Genomic DNA, 18,499 nt, shown 5'->3' on the forward strand with positions numbered 1-18,499 from the left:
AGCTGAAGGATGGTTGAGAGCACTACAATGATCTGATATGAACAGAAAATCAAAAACAGAGGACAAAACATCACTTAGATAAAGAAAATTTGTTGTTTGCTGCGCAAATTTGTAAAAAGAGCCACTCCTTGTTAGCGAGACACAGCTACGCCACGTAAATGATTAACGGACAGTGGGTCTAGATAGCCCAATGTTCCTATCTAGTTACCAGGCTAGCATTACTAGATTAGCTAGCATTACTAGAAGTCATGCACCCAGCGTTAGCTCACATGTGCTCTGATGCAAACACGCAGAAGGAGAGAAAAAGATAGGGAGGAGGAGAGAAACTGAAGAGGGGATGACTAATGAATTGCATATTGTCTGTTGTTTTTCCTACCGGATCCTACCTGACAGCATCAGGTTAAAGCCTCTATGCAAACAGGATTCGAACACACACGCAGTCAAATAAACTCTTCCAAAAACAGGACTAATTCTCTTTGATGGTGTCTGACCAATTTTGACTCATCAAACTCTCTTCAGAGGAGCCGGCACTTCGCCATGCCTCCTCACTCCGATTCCAAAACCCAATTAAATAATCACGGGTTCAATTGCTGTATGATAGCACAATCAATAAACGGAGGATTTGTTGGTTATTTGGATGAAATGAAACAGATCCCCACAAGCAACAAATACAGAGAAATGGATGAGACGGCCCCGGAATTATTGAGGATGGGAGTGGATCAAAAGACACGCCGCTTCAGCATGCAGCTGCTGCGCCTCCCAATCATACTCAAGAGACCAGAATAGGCCTCATCCCAGAATTCTCAGTCAGACGAACGCAAATAAGACTCCAAAACATGCACATAGCCTCAAATACCTTCAGAAACCCAGGAGCAATCGCCTCTTGAATAATCCAGTCAGGACACAAATCAAAACCTTAAGAGTTATAGAAAAGCAGAGAGGCTTTTTTTAACAAATAACACAAAAAAAAGAAAAGACAAAAAAGGCCCCCGTGAGACTGTGATGAATGAATCAAGACAAGCATGCTGTGAACATTATCAGAGTGGGAAGATGAATGAATACATTATCATGCGAGGCACTACTGCTTCACAGCTTGCCTGTCTTCCTGCCTGTCAACCCGCTTGCCTGATTACCTGCCCGCGTACGGCACAGAGCAACTTTTGTCCGGATTTAAGAGGCGAGGTTAAAATAATATTTATTTTCGCGAGAATTCATTTTTGAAAAGGAGAAGTGTTGAGTTCCTATGCTCTGCATGCCTCAAAAACCTCACTGCCTGCGCTGCTAAGCGTCTAGCCTCTTCCCAACCTCTGACAGGCTGTTGTCCTCTCCACCTGTCTGCTTAAATATCCCTGTTACCTCTGTGAGTCGGTGCTTTCCTCTTTCCTCCGTGACCCCTGACCTCTGAGTATCTGCTTCTACCGGAGGTCTGTTTTTTCCAGCCTGTCTCTTTCCTACAAATGTCTCCTCAAGATGACGTTCATGTACGATTACAGTAAGTTGCATCAACGCGTGTTTAAGAAACACACTCTTTGGATTACTTTTCTATAAAGAGGAAATGTTCATTCTGAACATATTTGCAAAATGTTCATGCTGAACGGATCCATATCATATCTTGGAAATGAAAAAGCATGATGAAAGGAAGATGGGTAAATACACTTATTCGCTGTCTTGCCAGGAGGTCGATGAGAAGATCTATAGGCTACCACTCTAATGTCTGTGTGGTCTCCTAAAATCCACCAAAACATAGTTTATTAAATACTCTCCAGTTCTTATATAACTGATGCTATTGCAGCATCTACGCTAACCCCTTTAGGAGCCGTCATTGGTCGCCTCTTTGTGTCCTCTTGCACACACCGAAGCCACGCCAGTTGCTGCTAGTAGCTCCTCACAGGACGTTGATTGGTCCGTGCTCTGGCTTGCCGGACACAGACGCATTACTTGAAGCCTGACCAGATGGATTTTCGTGTGATGTGTCATCTCGCGATTCTCGCGTGATCTTGTGACATCGCAAGAATCCAGCTTCCGTGCAAGGTCCCAAGCCTCTTGGGGCTCATTAGAAAAGATCATATTTTTCTTCGGCACATGAGCCTGTCAGCTAACCTGACAGGCTCTGTCAGAAAGAGCCGAAACCTTCATAGCAACAGCCTTGACAATGACGCATTGATTGATTGACACACATGTTGTTTTTATGTTTTTATATTAGGTTAGGTAATAATAAGTGGGAGAGAACATAAAAAAATGTCCATGTTAACGCTGAAAGCAGGTATATTATTATTATCATTATAGTTATTGTGGTGAAAACTTGGACAATTTCGGTATTGACTGTTGAAAACCTGGACATTTTAGCGTTTTACAGATATTTGTCAGGACTCGGCGTGACACCAGGACAAAACTAGGACGTCTGGTCACCGTATGTGTGGTAGATATGAGACTATAGCCAACAGACGGTTCGGATTGATACAGCTAGTATGGCTTTGTGCAAAAGTAACAAAATCCACCTAACACCTCCAAAGGCTCACTTACTTGAAAAAAAAACTGAGGTGTAAAAATGACACCTTGTGGTTTTACGAGGTGTTCTGTAAAGGACAGAGCAACTTCCTGAAGTCTCTACTCCAGGAAGTTACTCCTGCCAGCAAAAAAAATATAAGCCCTGTAAAACCACAAGATGCCTTTTTACATGATTTTGGGGTTTTATACAGATTAAGCAAATTTCATTTACCTTTAGACAGAGCCAGGCTAGCTGTATCAGTTGTGCGAAGCTAAGCTAACCAACTGCTAGCTATAAGTTGTACTATCCCTTGTTTTGTTCAGGCAGCTTAAAAGACATGGTTAAGCGTTGGCGTCGCCACTAAACAAAAACCTCAGGGTTTCCTGGGTTTTGCATGTCCAACCATTCCCCGTGACCTCATCCTTGTGGCTCCTGTAAGGGTGTCACACTTCCTGGATTGTAAAAACATTCCCACTAAAAATAATTTCAGACCGCAGTTACACTTCCTCCTATTTGGCAAAACAAATTAGAAACACTGAAACGTTTTCCATCAACGATAGGGTTACCTTCCTACCTGTCTACCTGCCTTCTAGTCTCCATCGGGCTCCTTTCCTCCCAGTGTCGGCTCAGGCTGCGGTCACACCATACATCTAATCAGTCCAGCGGACCCGGCTGTACCCAGCAGTCACCCTGTGCTGACTGTGTGTGTGTGTGATGTGAGTGGGCCTTTGTGAGGCCTCCACTCAGCAGAGTGATGATAAGTACTCCCAGCCCAGCGCTCCGCATGAGGTGATGGACAGACAGGCCAAGAACACTGGGGGCCTTGTGGCTGGCCATGTGTGTGCGTGTGTGTGTGTCTTGTGGTGAAAAGAGGGAAAGGGCTAGACAGTGACTGGGGAGTATGTGTGTGTGTGTGTGTGTGTGTGTGTGTGTGTGAGCCTGAGTGCCTTTCTTTTTTCCTTTTTTTTTTTTTTTTCAGCCACCAGGCCATGCCACATGGCTGCAATTTGTTCATTAGCTATGTAATAAATGTACACACACACACAGAGGTAATATTGTTCCGAGTTCTGCCTGATTGGATTCTGAAATGGAGGACCCTCGGGGGATTCACTTGTAGTCTGCCAGCCACTGTGACCAGGAGAGGACTAATTTCCTAACAAGGTTTGAGACCAACTCTGAGGAGAAGCTTGTGTTTTTCTATTTGCCGTAAGGACCACTGTGAATATAAACTAAAATAACGTTGGTTGTGTAAGGTTTCGGATATTAGCGACCAATATCCGAAACCTAGATTGTTTTGATTGCTTTCATGTGGCTGGATGTGAAAGTCTGTCCTTAATTTCGTCTCGTGTTTGTGTGCCAGAATGACTACAGGTCATTGTGGAGATTTACCAGTCACCTGGAAATAATTAATATTCACCCAGGGCCAATTACACGCAATCTATCATCATCATCGGTGTGTCAGATGAGCTCGGGATGCTTGTTACAAATTACCTGCTGTCTAGGATATCCGTCGATGCTTGTTTGAGCTTAGCTCATCCCTGCCAGCTTTAGGGCGGGCTACTAAATGTTTGTATCACGAGATCCCCGCCGACAGATCATTTTAACTGAATTTTTTTTGCTGTGGAGGATATCCAGAAACATGGATCATAGACTAAATCTGTTTGGCCAGCGAGTGGAAACCAGCAGTTGGTCTGTGGAAGAAGAAGAAGAAGCAGAAGAAGAAGAAGCTGCTTCTTTCCACATTCAGTGAAGCTTATAGCCTCTGGGAGAGTATGACTGCTGCGCTGCCATGAGCATACCGATCACCTTACACACTGGCCATTCCTCTGCTTTGATGACTGATGCACACACACACACACACACACACACACACACACACACTCTTTACCTCACTCCTCACTCCCCCCCACCTGGATTAATTCACCTGCTGCACCTGAGAATGCGACCCCTATGATGTCACCTGCATTCCCGTCACTTCAAAGGCACAAAAGCACCCCAGTGCCACCGGCACACGAAAAAAAAAAGAAAAGAAGCAAACGCACCCTATCACTTCCTCCTTTGTCCTCTCTGTCCCCTAATGGTAGTTCCCTCCGCAGAAAGTCTATACACGGTGAAGGCAGAATTACACAGTGTACTCTACAATCAGGTACTCTTGGGTTTCTGCCCATTGGCACTCGCTGTGCACCACTGCTACAATGACAAGCTTTATTTATTCCTCTGACATGAAAGGAACTGCTCCGGCGCGTGAATCTGCGTGCACTTACATGTGCCTTTTGTGTGTGTGTGTGTGTGTGTGTGTGTGTGTGTGTGTGTGTGTATGAGTGAGTTTATGCCTAATTGTGTGCACACGCGTTTGAGGGAAAGCAGTCTGTGTGTCCTGAGAATTCCATGATTACGGCGCTGCCGGTTGCCTGCTCTTTCGAAAGCTCCCGTTGGTGATGCTCACAAGCGGGGTGCGATGTGATGAGACAGGGCGATAGCACAACCGCCGCATTAGTGCATGGTTAGCCATTAAGAGACCCAAATGAGATTATGAGGTCATATGGGAGGCACAAAGCCTACAGCCAAAACAACAAGCCCCTTCTCTGAAAGTAGCAGCGTGTGTTCAGTATTCCCCTCTGCACAGAGAGGGGGGGGGGGGGGAAGAGAGAGAAAGATAACAGGAACGGGAAAGGAAGGAAGACGGGCAGATAAACACATAGACCTGGCTTGACAGAAAGAGGCATTCCCTGCCTTGGAAATTTCCATAGTGGTTTATTTCCACAGTAATCCATCATTGAATAACACGTGAATTCAGCATGATTTGCCATCAACACATCCAACTGAGCATGAAACCGGAGGCCCTGGCCCATCTTCCATCTCGGCTCAGTGGAGGGCTCTCCCGTTGTAAAGCAAGGTGAAGTAACAGCGGCGTAACACACTAAAGCTGCACCGGCCCCAACGAGCGCGTCCGTTCACAAGATGATGCCCACTGTGAAAATGTGCTTCCGCTCTCTTTGGGGAAGGAGAGCGCGACTGAATGGGAGTTTATTAAACGTGTGGGTTAACGCGAGGACTGAAGAATATGCACGCACGGGCGGAGATAGAGGGTTTGCGTCTGAGATAAAAATGGAATCCATTTTGGTTCTTGAAGCGCACTCATCCACGGTGGGAGGACCTGCTCGCTGCGTTAGCCTGCCGTTGCTCTTTCGATCACTTCCCCGCTTTCCCTCCTCTGCCCTGTTTCAATTGTTCTGCTTTTCCCCTTGCTACTGTTTGTATCATTTCCTTCTCTCCTCCATTGTCACACCTCTTTCCTTTCCTTTCCCTTCCCTCCTCTCCTCTCTCCTCTTCCTCTCACTTCTCCTCTCTCCAGGCAGCCAGGCACCCCAACACCGTCTCAGGTCCTGAAACTATGGCAACGGAATGAGAGAGCAAGCGCTCTCTATGATTAATAGATGAGAGATGCGGTGCCAATCGCTGGGGCCCGGGGAGGAGGGACAGATGCACTCAAACAACGCCGCGCAAACACGCTTGCATAGTCGCGGAGAGAGTGCACAAACGTAGTACACACATTCAAACACCCCCCACCACCGCCAGCATTAGCCACCCTCCGTGCTTTGTGGTACAGTTATATATATGCAGAAAAATGGGGAAAAGGCCTGACATAGACACGAGGTGTTGGCAGAGTTGGGGCTAAAAGAGCATAAGAAGGAGCAGAGCTTATGTGAACGCACCTTCTTATGGGCGTCCAACAAGCAAACTAACCACAGGAATAACTGCGCCCTCAACGGGCGGATGCGGCCTTAATGAGTCTTAACAGACTGTGACTCGCAGCTGGCGCTCTCTCCTGTAAAAGCTTAGACAGCAGGACGGCAGCCAGGACATCATATTTCTAATGCCCATGTGCCACGACTGACATCATCCGGTCTGTACGGCACAAGACTCGGCTCTTTTCAAGGCCGGACGTTCATCTATCTCTCAGGCAATCGCACATAAAGTCCTGCCGCTTTCGGATTATCTCCCGCAAATGCTTTCCCTCCCCACTCCATTTGAGTAATGACAGGCGAGCCAACGCAGCTGTGACAAAGGTATTACTGCGTGTTACTGTCGCATGTACTGGCTATTTAAAATGTAAATCAAAAAAGAAATCCATGATGAGAAACCTGATGTTATGAGGGGATTTTGAATGTTGCATGTTGTTTTTTTTGGCAGGTTTTTGCCCAATCCTCGACAACCTTCTTCTAGACGGGCTGGCTATCACTTTCTGATTCACTTCATTTCTAACAACAAAGCTGTGCCAAGGACCAACAGCCAAAAACCACCAACAGACACTCCCGCCAATTCAACCGCTGACTGGCGGCGCCCGGCCCCCCAAAAAAAAATAAGTCTTTCGCCTGGTTCCCTCATGGCCTCCGGCTTTCTTGGCGTAGACAACACGCTCAATCAATTATGCTAATGAGTATGAGGAGTGTTTAACACGTGGACGGTTAATTCAAATGGATGCACTGTAGAGTCATTTATAGGGAGCCGGAAGGGGTTAATGCTAAGTGTAGGGGGTGGGAGCAGCCAGTTAGAACAACACAGTGAAACTTAGAGAAGTGGAACACCGTGCGCATCCATATGTGTGTGTGTGTGTGTGTGCGTGTGAGTAGAAGACAGAGACAACATCCAGAAACACTCTGAAGCAACTGATCAGCGAGTGATTACGTTTGCAATGAGCCATGCTGTGAGTGAATGGAGAACCCCGGACCAAACTGCGCAGTGAGATATATTAGGTCTCTCCGGTACTGTGAATAGCATTTATCACCACCTCTAAACAGGGGCGATATGTTCAAACTTAACTAGAGAGGATGGCGGCTGGTGAACAAAATAAGCTGCCGGCTCACATGCATAAACAAAGCAGATACGGATCTAGGCGTAAGTCTGCTGTCTCCTCCAGGCCCGTATGATGTAATTAAGGTTGTATTCCTAGATCAAACAAGAGGCATTTATCAAATAATGAGTTCAACTTCAGATAGAAAAATCATAACCAAATCCGAGAGGGAGACGGAGCAGCAAAAGGTTAAGTCAAATGTTTATACGGAGAGGGGGGTTGCGTAATTTAGTACAGCACGTTGGATTATCTCCATAGTTTCTTTTTTTTCAACCTCCTGAATCACAACCGACTCCCACTGAATGTGAAAAAAGAGAGAGAGCCAACTTCAGCACAGCTATAATCAGCAACTGCGCCACGTAACATCTGTGATGGACAGCTCCGTTAGAATGCGAGCGTCTTTGATTATGCTGACCCCCCCTCACCAAAAAAAAGAAGACGAAATGTGCTAAAACAAATATACACGCTCATGATTATCCCTTTTCTTTATTGTTCCACGACTAGAGCTCGTTTGTCATTTAATCAATGAGGCCGTGCTATTGGTGCAGCTGCAATTATAGAAAAGATGTGGAAATCAGGAAAATGGGTTAAGCATCTATAAATCACATCCAGATGAGTGAGAGGGGGTTTGATGCTTTCTCGCACTCTAATTGTTAATAAAAAAAAACACACACACACCAGCCCACACACCAAGGACGTGTATCAATAAAACATTTTATAAAATATGCATAAATACACACACGATTGAATGCTGGGTATTGACACTGTCTGAATGAGGACCTGTGGTTAACAGCAGCTGACCGCTCTCATTGTTTATAACAGGGCCAATTCATTTATCAATTATTCAAACCTACTGTACTCCTGCTGCATCTGTCCTTAACTGGCAAACATACTCCATCTCTCTCCCTCGCTCTCCCTCTCTCACACACACACACACACACACACACACACACACGGTGTGACAAATCCACATCAGTCACACACTATGCCAACCCCATCGCTATTGTTAGGGGATCGGCGGATCAAATGCTCCACGGAGCATTGCTCGAAATACAAGCAACAACAGTGGTGGCTCTGATCTATTCTGCCTCTCCAGGAGGAGAGCAGGCGGGCTGCTGTGACAAAGGTAATCACACTGTAATTCATGTATCAGCACCGCAACATGTCAACGTATACAGTGAGTTTATAGCAGGATTAGCACTCGGGTTTGTGGCGCTGCAGCCTTTTATGAAACAGTGTGGCGGGATTTGCAGCCTGTGCAACATCTTCAAAAAATTGCCTCCAGGACATTTGAATGCCTTGAGGCTGATGTTGTAGGACGAGCCGGGGTAAAATGTTCAAACATTCTGCTATTTCACGTTTAAGATCTGAGTGTAATACCCAGCACAGCATGCAGCGATGCTGACGGCAAAAAAAGAAAAAAACACATGAGGTCACAGATGAAAAAAAAAAATGCAACACGCAGGAGCCCCAAATATTTCCAGTGATATCAGGGGGGGGAAACAGATGAAACGCAACACCCTTCCCTCTCAGAGCAGGCATCAAATCTTTTTTTTTTCAAAGGCTAATATCGGAATCATGTTTCCAAAACACTATGTGCTGCCGCTGAAAATCAGCTACCAAGAGATGCATTTTGCTGTGTCCTTTCAATACTCCTTACCATCACCCTTGCACACTTGATAATCTATAACCTACATTTACAGTTGCTGAATCCTTTTCCCCCCAGCTTTTCCCAGTGGGGAGGTTCTTTCGTGCTAGGAGAGGAGGGGAGAGGAGAGGAGAGGAGAAACCCACTGGGAGTGACATGGGTGTTGGCAGTCAGGCTGCTGGAGGTGGTTTGTGAGGACTCTATCTCCTCTCCCAGCTTGTTAAAGAAATAATGTGCAGCAGCACTTCATTTAATGGCAAATCCACTTCTAAGACCGGTGCAGTTTGGCCTCCTGGCCGGACTTACAAACATCTGATTGATCTTTTTGCACCAGAGTAATAGTGGCCACTCCGCCTCCTGGTAGCTCCAAATCCCTGAACACCCAAGACAGTGTGTGTGTGCGTGTGTGTGTGTGCGCGTGTAAGAAACAGAGAGAGAAAAAGTCTCATCCTGGCGAACAACTCACATAAGTACAATACAATTAATTTTAAAAAAAAATTCAGCATGTAAAATTACAAATGATTCCACATCAAATCTCTGTGACTCAGATTAGCTTTTATGGAGAGCACAAAAACAGAAAGACAAATTGTCAGCACCGGCTGCATCATTAGTTTACGTGTGAATTGCTGCTCTAATTCTGAATTTCCAATCATGTGAAAATAAATGGCAAATGAAAATCCCATCATGCGCTGTGTAACAATGGAGCAAGCGCTTCGGCTCTTCGGCGTTTTCATAACAATCCTCTAAATACTGCAATTGTTAATTAATATCTATTTTCTCGTCTTCAACTGGTAGTTTTGTGGCTGTATATTTTATTGCACATTTAGAATCTACGATGTTGAGGGGGGGAGCACCGAGGACCAGATCGGTCCGAGTCCCGCAAGTTCACGAGCACATTTCTCATATCGCCGTACATGTAGGCTACCTGCTATCCGGAATGATACTGATATTGTTTTTGCTTGTGTTTGGACTCGACAAGATCCGCAATAAGGTCCTCTGAGACTGACACTTCTTTATTCCACATGGGTAAACAGCATTAGAGGGATTACGCACCAAATTGCGGTCTGTTTACATCGGCGGAATGGATTTATCTTGTACGAAAGCATCGCAGTTCTCATGTGGATTGGATAACAGGCACTTTCTGTTTTCTGACAACTTTTAAAAAATGCTATAATAAACACGCGAAATCACCCTAAGTTAATAAAGTAGCCCTGGGAAAGCTAGGTGCACTTGTCTCCCGGCAGCCTGGCTGCACAGACTACAAGCCTCCCGTGGTGCTGCGAGAAAGACTGGCGCAGGCTATAAAGCGCACCTAAAGTTTAGAAATAAACAAAGAAAACCTTACCTTCAGCTCATGAATGGATATGCCTCGGAGTAGTTTCACTGCTCGGTCTGTTAGTAATCCATGAGGTAGGGCTCTGAAAAGCAGTTCAGACGGGGCTCGTTTCGGAATAACAACGCGAGCGCTACTTTTTCTCATGCGCTTCTTTTTGTTACATGCCGCGCTCGAATCGCACCTCTTCAAATCGGAATATCCATCGGAAATCCACGCTAGAGAGAAAGAAAAAGAACCGGGAAAAAAAACGACGTTTTGGCTTTTAAACTCCTCTCTGATGGACTGAACGAACCGGGGGTCCCAGAACTAGCTACGGATCGGAATGCACTCCCTTCCACAAAAGCCGACGCTCATCCTATTTGGAGATGAAGCTTCTTACCACAGACTGGAGCGGAGCGCTGCGATCCCAGCTGTCACCCGCTACACACACACACACACACACACACACACACACACACACACACACTCACATATACATAGGGAGGAGCTACGTCCTTGGAACGGGAGGTATTGTGTTATTGGGTACTAGTTATGGACAACTGTATATCTATTTTTACGCAGCGGCATTTTACAAGAATGCGCGTTGGAGAAGGAGAAAGCATGGGAGCTATTTATAGTTGAGATATGGGATTTAGAAAAAAAAAGAATAAGGTTAGTTGGAAATATAAATAAGATTAACTCGCGTTTTGTAGTCATGCGGGCTGGTCTGCTGGCTCCGTGCCATATGCGAGCTGTCAATGGTGATTTTGGAAGAAACAATAAAAATGCAGGTCGTTTCTTCCTTTTATATTGTGCACAGCCGATGCGAATCGGAATGTGATCAGGTTCAAAGCCTCCCTTGTCTATTCTCTCCGGTCTCTGGACTGCCCCTTCTTCCCTGGTGGTCCCTTCCAGGTCCCAGGCTGACGCGCGCGCACGCGCACACACGCAGAAACACGTGCTTTGCAGTCATGGGCCCTTACTTTGCTTGGCCCTGATCTCATCGGAGGGGCCATCAGGTGAAGTCTGAAAACAACTGTAAAGTTCAAAAAAGTTGTTGCTTGAATTTATGGTACATTTAGGCCACAATCTGATGTCAGGGAGGCATGCTCCACACACACACTCACAGACACACACACACTCAGACACACACATACCATAGCCTTAATAACGAGCCCAAATCAACATCAATTTGTCAGATTGAAAACTGCAAGCCCGCCACAAAACACAAATATCTACTTTGCTCACGGACTCAGACGCGCAAACACATAACATTACAGTGCATACATCTAGATCACACATATGTGCTCCAAAAGAGCAAAGCTAGTGTGTGTGAGAGGCTTTGGGCTTATCATTATATCATAGGAGGCCACCTGTGAAAGCAGCAGTGTGTGTGTAATGTGTGTAATTGCGCTCCTGAGTAGTGGCCTGTCGGGCTCCATTGCTGTCTTGTTACTGTAACTGCTCCGTACAGTGCTACGGGCTCAGTGCCAAACACTATACTGCTGTTCTGTAATGTAAACTAATGCGCTCGTGCCTGCCAACCCTTACTCCTCATCTGATATCATTGCATTTGCTCCAAAAAAAAAGGCGAAACTCACTCGCAGTCGCGCAATCGAACCAGGCCGAGCACGTCACTGAGAAGACATAATCACCCTTGTTGCTCTCCGGGCTGATTTGCATTCCGTTAGTGTGGTTTGTTTAAGAAACATCTCATTATAAACAGAGCAGATCAAATGTGGCGGAGGCGTACGTGAAAAACGCAAACACTTCCCCGGCAATTAAGTGCATTCACATATCATACATCTCGTTTTACTGTTTATTGAGCAGCAGGCTTCTTTTTCGAGGTCATTCAAATTCTGTGTGAGCGACGTGCACGTTTACTGTGAGCTGACGACACATGCAGGTGAATCATTATGGAAACTGTACATGAAACCAGATGGGGGAGCATTTTGATCTGCTAACATCAACGCAAATTCTGTAGATCACACACTCCAACTCTCTCTCTCTCTCTCTCTCTCTCACTTTGAAGTGGGAGAGTTGCTCAGTGTGGGAGGCGGGCGGGGTATAATTCGAGCTCAATGATGTCAGGATACACACACCAGTTAGTTTGAACTCTGGAAATATGCTCGTGTCAGAGCTTATCTCACTTATCTTGCTGAAGTTGTCCCAGGCGAATTAGGACTCTGCGTGTGTGTGTGGAGGAGACTAAGCGGTCGACATAGAGCAACCATCAGACCCAGGACAGGGACAGACAGCAAACCCACACAAGTGGGTTTTTCTGCCTAGACCCAGCTCATCCACACCCATGCATTTTTTTGTGGTTTTCATCTCTTTAATAGACTACAATCACTCTCTTCTACCCTCCAACGCCTGGAACTTGATCTCGTCATTACCTTCACAGTGTCAGACATCTACTGCTCATTTTACTGACCCGCAGCACCTCCCACAGCTAATTCACACCCTTGTGCCGGCCTGAGAAGGTACTAAAGGAACTGCGCCCACCTTCCTTTAGGCAGTGCATACTGAGCATTGACATCTTTGCAGCAACATGCATTCATTTCCTGTGTCTGACACTTCACCCCACTTTTCTCCCTGTTGATGAAAAGCTGTCACTCCTTACTAGTGGTTGAAGGAATACTCAGATCTTTTACTGTGAAAGTACCAATAAATTCATGTAAAACTACTTTATTACAAGTAAAAGTCCTGTATACCGCACTAGGTTTTCAGGTCCTGAATGGCGGGCGCTTCCGTTGGTGCCGGACTCGCGCCGTGAGCGCACCACGTCGTCAGGTCCGTCAGTCCTCGGAACAGTCCGCGGGGCAACAACTCGTGGGTGGCGGGAGAGACGCGAGGCAACGCAATCCGACCGAAAAGGCCCAGACTAGAGGTTTGAACGCGGGCGCCCGAAGATACTAGTTTCTTCGTGGAGAAAAAGGTACCATTAGAAATGATGTCGGTGACAACAAACGGGGCTCCTGCCATGACGGGCCGGCATGCAGGCTTCATTGCGCAATGTAAAGGTGACCCAGACTTTCCAAAATGTCTACATTGCCACTGCATCATTCACCAGCAGGCGCTATGTGCAAAAGTAACCGGCTTTAATCATGTGATGACTCCTGTCGTGAAGATCATAAATGGCATCCGCTCCAAAGCCAAACAACACAGGATATTCATAACTGATGATTTGTATAAACATGGGACAGAGTTGATTTGATTTTTCACCCTGTGGACCCACCACCCGCAGGGACAAGCATCGGGGTCGGGTGCTATGCAGACCGGGCGGCGGGTCCGGCGGGAGGCCCGGGCATGCCGATCGCCGGCGGCATATACTAGCTCTAGGGACGTGGAACGTCACCTCGCTAGCGGGGAAAGAGCCGGAGCTGGTGCAGGAGGTGGAGCGATACCAGCTAGAAATAGTTGGACTCACCTCCACACACAGCGTTGGCTCTGGAACCAAGCTCCTGGAGAGAGGTTGGACTTTGTCCTTTTCCGGAGTTGCCCAGGGTGAGAGGCGCCGGGCGGGAGTGGGGATACTCACGAGCCCCCGGCTGAGCGCCGCTGTGTTGGAGTTCTCCCCGGAGAGCGAGAGGGTCGCCTCCATGCGCCTACGGGTTGCGGGGAGCAAGGCTCTGACTGTGGTTTGTGCTTATGCACCAAACAGCAGTTCAGAGTATCCGGCCTTCTTGGAGTCGGTGGGAGGGGTCCTGGAAAGGGCGCCGCCTACCGACTCCATAGTTCTCCTGGGGGACTTCAACGCTCACGTGGGCGATGACGGAGAAACCTGGCGGGGGGTGATTGGGAGGAACGGCTTGCCCGATCTGAACCCGAATGGTGTTTCGTTATTGGACTTCTGTGCTTGCCATGGTTTGGCCATAACGAACACTATGTTCGAACATAAGGTGGCTCATAAGTGTACCTGGTACCAGAACACCTTAGGCCGGAGATCAATGATCGACTTTGTAATCGTATCATTTGATCTGCGGCCGTATGTCTTGGACACTCGGGTGAAGAGAGGAGCAGAGCTGTCAACTGATCACCACCTGGTGGTGAGTTGGATCAGATGGCAGGGGAACCGGTTGGAAAGACCCGGCAAACCCAAACGTGTAGTGAGGGTGAACTGGGAATGTCTGGCGGAGGACCCTGTCCGGGAGGTCTTTAACTCCCACCTCCGGAAGAACTTCTCACACATCCCGAGGGAGGTTGGGGACACGGAATCCGAGTGGACCATGTTCAAAGCCTCTATTGTGGACGCGGCCGCTAGGAGCTGTGGCCGGAAGGTCATCGGTGCCTGTCGTGGCGGCAACCCGAGAACCCGGTGGTGGACACCGGAGGTGAGGGAAGCCGTCAAGCTGAATAAGGAGACCTTCAAGGCCTGGTTGGCCCAGGGGTCTCCTGAAGCAGCTGACAGGTACCGGCAGGCCAGAAGGGCTGCAGCTGCGGTGGTCGCGAATGCTAAAACTCGGGCATGGGAGGAGTTCGGGGAGGCCATGGAGAAGGACTTTCGGTTGGCCTCAAGGAGGTTCTGGCAAACCATCCGACGGCTCAGGAAGGGAAAGCAGGGCTTACCCCAGGCTGTTCTCAGCAGGGGGGGGGGGGAACTGCTAACCCGGACGGAGGACATCGTCGGGCGGTGGAAAGAGCACTTTGAGGAACTCCTAAACCCGACCAACATGTCCTCTGCAGAGGAGGCAGCGCCTGAGGACCTAGGGGGAGGCTCACTCATATCCCTGGCAGAGGTCGCTGAGGTAGTCAAAAAGCTCCTTGGTGGCAAGGCGCCGGGGGTGGATGAGATCCGCCCTGAGATGCTGAAGGCGCTGGACATGGTTGGGCTGTCCTGGCTGACACGCCTCTTCAATGTCGCATGGGGGTCGGGATCAGTGCCCATGGAATGGCAGACCGGGGTGGTGGTTCCCATCTTCAAAAAGGGGGACCGGAGAGTGTGCTCGAATCACACTACTCAGCCTCCCCGGGAAGGCTTATGCCAGGGTGCTGGAAAGGAGGCTCCGACCGCTTGTCGAACCTCAGATTCAAGAGGAGCAGTGCGGATTCCGTCCCGGCCGTGGAACAGTGGACCAGCTCTTGGAGGGGTTCTGGGAGTTTGCCCAACCAGTCTACATGTGCTTTGTGGACTTGGAGAAGGCTTTCGACCGGGTCCCTCGGGGGGTCTTGTGGGGGGTGCTGCGGGAGTATGGGGTGCCGGACCCGTTACAACGGGCGATCCGGTCTCTGTACGACTGCAGTAGGAGCTGTGTCCGCATTCTCGGCAATAAGTCAGACACGTTCCCGGTGGGTGTTGGCCTCCGCCAGGGCTGCCCTTTGTCACCGGTCCCGTTCGTGATTTTCATGGACAGGATATCTAGGCGCAGCCTGGGGGCGAAGAACGTCAGTCTCGGGGGTCTCGGGATCGCTTCTCTGCTATTTGCAGATGATGTGGTCCTGTTAGCCTCCTCGGATTGTGACCTCCAGCATTCACTGGGGCGGTTTGCAGCCAAGTGTGAAGCGGCGGGGATGAGAGTTAGCACCTCCAAATCTGAGGCCATGGTTCTCTGCCGGAAACCGGTGGATTGCTCCCTCCAGGTGGGGACGGAGTGCCTACCTCAAGCGAAGGAGTTCAAGTATCTCGGGGTCTTGTTCACGAGTGAGGGTAAGATGGAGCGGGAGATCGACAGACGGATCGGTGCAGCTGCAGCAGTAAAGCAGGCACTGCACCGGACCGTCTTGGTGAAGAGGGAGCTGAGCCGGAAGGCAAAGCTCTCAATTTACCACTCGGTCTACGTTCCTACCCTCACCTATGGTCACGAACTCTGGGTCGTGACCGAAAGGACAAGGTCGCGGCTACAAGCGGCCGAAATGAGTTTCCTCCGTAGGGTGGCCGGGCTCAGCCTTAGAGATAGGGTAAGGAGCTCGGTCATCAGGAGGGAGCTTGGAGTAGAGCCGCTACTTCTTCGCGTCGAAAGGAGTCAGCTGAGGTGGTTCGGGCATCTAATTAGGATGCCTCCTGGATGCCTCCCACTGGAGGTTTCCCAGGCACGTCCAACTGGGAAGAGACCCCGGGGAAGACCCAGAACACGCTGGAGAGATTACATCTCTCAGCTGGCCTGGGAACGAGTCGAGATCCCCCAGAATGAGCTGGAACATGTTGCTGGTGAGAGGGAGGTCTGGGTCGGCCTGCTTGACCTGCTGCCACCGCGACCCGACCCCGGATAAGCGGTGGAAAATGGATGGATGGATGGATGTTAGAAGTGATCATTTTTACAAAAATATAACAGGTGTGATTTTGAACCAAATGCTACAAATGTGCTTATTCATACAAAACTGTCAAAGATGTTTACTATGTCAGAGATGTGATACCTCTGACTTTCAAATGTTGAAACAGAATAACAGAAATAAATGTTTAAATATATCTGTTTCCTACCATCATTGTTGTGGAAATCGTTAATAATTATTGTGAGGAATAATTAACATTGACATGTGATCAGTCTCTTCACACATTATTAAAAGGTGATCTGTGCAACTTTGTTATTCAGGAAGTTTGTATCAAAGAAGTAGCCCTTCGTACTACTCGGTACCCTTGAAGTAGCTCAGTTTCAAAAAGGTTGGTGACCCCTGGTATAGAGTGCATCTCTGCAATGACATGGTCTACTTGAATAATATTGGTATAATAATAAAGGTAACACTTCTGAGATGTCTTCAGATTTTGTATCCATATGTTACTGGGTCAGAGTAAACAAAGATGGAACACAGCAGAAATGTAAGATTTAATTTCCACATTCCAAAATTGTACATTTCTAGAGAGAATTTCCCAGTTGCAGCCCAAAACCTCTAGCAAACCATAAAACAAGATCTGAACATTACCCGTGTTCTAATGAAGTGAAGCAGAGCAAAGTTGGAGAGGTTTTGGTAGAGGAATGATAAGGCAGTACCTTCAAATTGTCCATTTGGGTACCATCTGTGCCATTTAAAATGTTCTCATGTGACTGTAAAAGTCATTTAATTGAATGTACATATCACTGTAGTTATTAATTGCATCTAAATACAACTGGGTTGCTTTTGCAATCAATCATACCTCTAAACATATTCCCATTCAAAGGAAACCATCCATTGGTATGTGTGGATAGCTCTGGACTGTATTGAAGCACTATGCTTGTAGATTTAGTTTATTAATACGATTCATCCACAAAACGGAAACATAGGGTTAAATAATCCTACTAATCAAACTGTGCTGACTGCCTGTTTACCCCAACAATACGTGTTATCAGCCAGTCAAATGTCAATAACATGTTATATCTGGTTTTCTACTTGCCTCTCTCTCTGGAGTCGTTGAGACCTTCAGCTGTTCTGTCGTCCTCCGCTGTTCAAACAGGAACGCAGTTTGCAAAGGTTAAGCTCAAACTTAACTTTACTTCTTTGAAACCAAACCATGATGTTTTCTTCCCTAAACCTTACAAAGTAGTTTGTTTGCCTGAACATAAATTATTTCCTTGGAAGCGGCTCGTAATTTAACATTACAAGAGGTCGCGGTCATTTCACGTAGGCTGTTTCTGTGAGATGGCGTTGGGTGGAGGGAAACGAAGGTCAGAAATGTGCTCCCCTCTATTGCAGGAACATATTGACTTAATGAGACATAAGTCAACCACACACACACACGCTCACAATCCCCAGTTGACACCACACTTGTTTAGAAATAAACTCACAGACGGCCCATTGCACGGCTGTGGGACCGCTGGAGTCACAAGTGTTTTGTTTTACAGCCGGATCGACGCAGGAGCATCATTTGTCCCACTGCTGCCAGAGTCCAAATGGCCGCCACTCACCTGTGGATCACACAGACAGCTGAGAAAGGAGCAGAGCCCACTTACAGTGGTAACTGCCAACGTAGTGTAGATGGCCAATCACTGACTCTGTAGCTCTCCTCAGTGCTTTAAGGAGCACTGCAGCCTGTTTAGTTTCCCCAAAGGGCGTAAAGTGGGAAAGCGTAAACACGTAGTTGCATCTAGAAATTGTGGTTAACATACTGCTGATTGCTAAACTTGTTCCATATGCGACTTCTGGGAGCGCGGCATGTTAGCATAGACTGTTTGTCATCTCATACATTGATACTCACTTGTGGCTCGTGCCGACAGGAAAGTGGGGATTATAAAGATCTAGTCAAACACAGGCTTGAGTGATACGGGGGGGGGGGGGGGGGGG

General features: G+C 47.7%; 1 protein-coding gene across 2 annotated transcripts in view; it reads right to left on the minus strand.

Annotated features, from left to right (window-relative positions):
• sema6a (sema domain, transmembrane domain (TM), and cytoplasmic domain, (semaphorin) 6A) overlaps nt 1-10,803 on the minus strand; it is a 102,468-nt gene extending 91,665 nt beyond the window's left edge. The window contains exon 1 of one of the 2 annotated variants that reach the window (XM_031856361.1): nt 10,337-10,803. The gene's annotated coding sequence lies outside the window, so the exon portion shown is untranslated. The remainder of the gene's footprint in view (nt 1-10,336) is intronic. The other variant, XM_031856362.1, reaches the window with a different exon arrangement.
• Nucleotides 10,804-18,499: the final 7,696 nt, after the last annotated feature.

This window comes from Anarrhichthys ocellatus, unplaced genomic scaffold, assembly GCF_004355925.1.
Source record: "Anarrhichthys ocellatus isolate YVR2014 unplaced genomic scaffold, GSC_Weel_1.0 scaffold17, whole genome shotgun sequence".
In the NCBI taxonomy this organism is placed as follows: domain Eukaryota; kingdom Metazoa; phylum Chordata; class Actinopteri; order Perciformes; family Anarhichadidae; genus Anarrhichthys; species Anarrhichthys ocellatus.